The sequence below is a fragment of the Chaetura pelagica genome, unplaced genomic scaffold (genome assembly GCF_000747805.2).
Source record: "Chaetura pelagica isolate M959 unplaced genomic scaffold, ChaPel_1.0 scaffold249, whole genome shotgun sequence".
NCBI classification, from domain to species: Eukaryota; Metazoa; Chordata; class Aves; order Apodiformes; family Apodidae; genus Chaetura; species Chaetura pelagica.
In genome coordinates, this window is record NW_009954538.1 from 2,045,405 (window position 1) to 2,050,013 (window position 4,609).

Here is a 4,609-nt window from a genome sequence, read left to right on the forward strand (position 1 = left end):
ACAGCAGATGCCCGGCAAGAGAGGGGGGGGAATGAAGGGGAGCCGGGGACACGGCAGGGCCCCCCCCAGCAGCACACCCCGATGCCCCAGCTTGCTAGGGGCAAATGAGTGATGGGAGCCGCTGGGATGAGGCTGGGAAGCCTGAAGCTGGGCTGGGAGGGGGCTGGTGCTCAGCTCGTCAGGGGTTCTCCTCTGGAGGAAAAGTCACTGCAAAGCCCACGGCGGGGTTGCAGCCACCTTCTGCCCTCGCTGGGGGTGTTAGGGCTCCCTGGTGTTTCAGTGCTTTGGCTGCTTCTACCTGGTGACCCACTGCCACCCTTGTCCCAGCAGGTTTGCAGCAGCAGTGCCCAGACCTATCCCCGAGATCATGGGTGATGGCAAACCAGGCAGTGAAACCACACTTAATCCTGCCTCGGAAACACAGGCCTCCCTCCCCCTGCAAGCACAGCACATCCCGGGGGATTAAGGGTTAAAGCACAAATCCCCTGCCTGCCCTGATGTGACCCACTTAGACCATCTGGCAGGGAGGGATGCAGGAGCCTCCTTTCTCCTGGCTCAGGCCAGAGCTCACCCGGCACCACCGGCTGCCCCTGGAGCCAATACTGGCACCCACAGCCCCAGCAGTGCCCTGGCTTCCCACCTGGAAGGGGATTTCAGCCGAGTTTGGGGGTGCTGGGACAGGGCAGCCTGTGCTGCACTGCCGTGGCTGGCAATGTGGGAGCAGGGAAACCAAACACCCCCAAAAGCATCGTGCAAACTCCCAGACTGCCACCAGCTCCAGGTCCCAAGGGGACCCTGGGGCATCTCCTGGCCTGGCTGTCCCTGACACCCGTGGGATCCCCAGCAGTGGAGGGGCTTGGAGGAGAGTGAGGGGTACCTGACCCCTTCCCTCCCACCACACAAGCCCTTCAGACCACCCCACGATTCCAATGTGCTGGAGCAGCCCCACAAGAGCAAAGGCAAGCACAGGGCAGCCCCAGCCCTGCCCAGTCTCCCCACAGCACCCAGTCCCTCATGCCACACACAAAAGCCTGGCCAAGCCCTTCGGGCCCTGTGTGGGGAAAGGTTAATTGGGACCTTTTCCCATCGCCTCAGTTCTTCTTTTTTTATGCTGCAAACTGGTCAATAATCCATTTACTTTGGTAGAACCCTGCTCTGGGCACGGAGCTGCATCAGGGGGCTAGAGTACAAACCCCTCCTTCCCCCCCCCCAAGCATGACCGGGAGGGAAGGGATTAATGTATTCTTTTGTTCCAGGATGAACCCTGGGGTTAGCAGAGCTTTAACCTTCCAAACCTCCCAGGAAATTTAGATGGAAGAGGCTTTATCTCCGGGACCAGCAGCAAGGGATGGGGCACGGGGAAGAGTCAGCTGGAAGGGAGAGGGGGGGAAAAAAAAAGAAAACAAACCACCTCCTGCCCCAGGAAACCCAGTGCTGCCCCGGAGGGATGCCAGAGTGAGCCCCTAACCGTGCCCAGGGCATCCTGGGGGGATGGATTTGGGCTGTGCCCATTGCAGGGGCTCCTGGAAGGACCCCAGTGCCACAGCTGAGCCCCCCAGTACCCCAGAAGGGCACAGGCTCAGGCAGCAGGACTGCTGGGGAGAGGGGCAGCCCATGGAAACGGCGGCATCGCCTCCCCCGCTGCGGGAAGCGCGGGGCTGGTCCAGGGCAGGGAGCTCTGGTGTTTGCAGAGGAGCAGCTGCCAAGTGAGGGAGAAAGCAGGAATCCAGATGGTCATCTGAATTTTTCATTTGGCTAACGGGTCTCCCCATCTCCTCTCCGGTGTGCCCCGCTCACTCGTTCGCTCTTCAATTAGCCGGGAGGGCTAATTAGTCAGGGCAGAGCGGCCGATCCCAGCAGCGGCACAAGGCAAGGAAACGTTCAGGAAAAAACAAGCCCCGAGAGGAGCCGGCCCCGCAGGGAAGGCAGGAGAGGAGCTGCCGCAAACCTGGGGGCTGCTGCGCTGCCGGGGGCAGCAGGAGCGCGGCTCTGGCCACTGCTGGGCTGCAGACCTGGCGCCGGGACATCGCTGTGTGCCCCGACAGGGACCCCGCAAGGCCCCGGAGATCCGAGATCTGGTGTCTCCTGAGCAAGACAACAGGCTCAGGCTCCCGGCAGATCGATGCAAGCCCAGCTGGAGAGAACCTCAGACTGCAGCTCTCCCGCTCCCCAGCCTCCAGCATCGCCCCTCACCCCCAGGGCAGCAAAGCCCCCTCCCCACGGCACGGCACGGAGGCAGGAATGAGCACAAAACCCCCGCAGACCCCAGGGAGAGCCCCCCCAGGGCTGTCCCCGCCCGGCACCGGCAGGGTGCGGGGGGCTGCACCGCGGGGTGCGAGGAGACAAAAGGAGCCGGGGCTGCCCCGGCACGGGGACCCTGCACATCCCGGCTCGGCCTTCCCCTTGTGCAGGACGGGACACAAAACACAGCCAAGCCAGGCTCCATTCTGCTGAGCGCTCCCAAGCCCTGCACAGGCAGTTCCCCGCTTCCCAGAGCCCGTGGCACAGAGCAGCACCTCGATTAAGTTCTGAGCGGAGCTGCAGACCCTCCCAGCTCCGGTCCCCAGCCCAGCCGGGCTGTCCGTGCCAATAACCCCAGTTGCTGCGCAGAGCCACGCGTGGCTCCCGCTGCTCGGGCTCGCTGCGCTTCCCTGATGCCCTGATTTGTTGCTGTCTCGCATCTCCGACTGCAAGAGATTTAACAGCACGAATGGCTCAGGCAGAAGAGCGAGTGTGTGTGTGAGACCCAGCGCCCAGCCCGCACTTTGGGGTGCTGGCTGTAGCCCGGGGCAGGGGAGGAGAAAGCCGTGGTGGCTCCTCTCCCCGACAAAGGCTGAAGCCTTGCACATGCTGCCCACGGAAGGGTGATTTGTCCTTCTCCTTTGGAAGCCTCAGCTGTGCCTTTCCCGATTTCCTACCCGGATTAATGGCAGTCAGGAGGATTGGAGACATTCAGGCTGGGGCAGAAGTGACCCCCCCAGCGGGACCAGCGGCACAGAAAGCGTCTGAAGCAGCTCGATCCCCGTGAGCCCCCGACACCCAGCCCTGCAGACCAAGCTCCTCTCTTCTACCCCTCATCACCTTCATGAAACTTTGGGTTGTTCCCCACACGGGTGGGGAGCAGCCAGCACTGGAAATACAGAGAGAAATACAGAGGGAGGAGAACCTGGAAAAGCCTCCTTTCCTCAGAAAAACAGGGCAACGAGGGGAATTTTGACCAACATAGAGATAAAACCAGTCTAAATCAGAGAGCACATTGCTGAGATGAAGCCACACAGATTCTTGCCCGTGCAATAGCCCAGCTGAGCAGCTTGCTGGGCACGAGCAGCCCCCCTGCCTTGTTTCATGGGTTTTAACCACTGGCAAACACGGGGGGCAGGAGGAACAGGGCAGGCAGGCACCAGACCCACAGCACTGAGAGCTGGGGACCCCAGCCCCACAGCTGCCCCTCTCCAGGGCTGGGTGCTGTAGCCTCCAGGCTGCACATCCCTGGGATGCATCCATCTCCTCCCTGTGCCAAGGCAGGGCCCAGCTAGAAGGGGGGGGCTGCTGCTCTGCTAGGGCATCACCTTCCCAAGGGTCCTTGGTGAAGTGATGCAGAGACAAGACGACCAGTAGGACACACATCCTTGGGGTCTGCTAGGCAGGGATGGAGATGAACACCCTTTCTGGCTGATGACTCCCACCACTGCCCACTCCCCATAGCCCAGCTACAGCTTTCCAGACCCCCACCCCGGGTCAACTCCTGGGCTCCAAGCACCACCAAGACAAAGTTTCCTGAGCATTGCTCCCCTCCGGAGCACAGCACCTACCTGGGGAGGGGACCCAGCCAGCCAACATCCCCCCACCCCAGACAGGGATGGGGGGGACCCCCAGGTCCTCCAGCCCCTCTCTGGGACTGGGGAGAGGAGACACTCGAGTCCCTTCTGATGGGTGGCTACTAATTGGGGATGGGGAGGAGGCTTGAGGCGGTGTAACCCCCAGCCAGAGGCGGGATGGGGGTCTCCCTCAAGCTGCCCCTTTCCAGGGCTGGGTGCTGTAGCCTCCAGGCTGCACATCCCTGGGATGCATCCATCTCCTCCCTGTGCCAAGGCAGGGCCCAGCTAGAAGGGGGGGGCTGCTGCCCTGCTAGGGCATCACCTTCCCAAGGGTCCTTGGTGAAGTGATGCAGAGACAAGACGACCAGTAGGACACACATCCTTGGGGTCTGCTAGGCAGGGATGGAGATGAACACCCTTTCTGGCTGATGACTCCCACCACTGCCCACTCCCCATAGCCCAGCTACAGCTTTCCAGACCCCCACCCCGGGTCAACTCCTGGGCTCCAAGCACCACCAAGACAAAGTTTCCTGAGCATTGCTCCCCTCCGGAGCACAGCACCTACCTGGGGAGGGGACCCAGCCAGCCAACATCCCCCCACCCCAGACAGGGATGGGGGGGACCCCCAGGTCCTCCAGCCCCTCTCTGGGACTGGGGAGAGGAGACACTCGAGTCCCTTCTGATGGGTGGCTACTAATTGGGGATGGGGAGGAGGCTTGAGGCGGTGTAACCCCCAGCCAGAGGCGGCATGGGGGTCTCCCTCAGCCCCCCCATACCCAGCAGCCCTTACC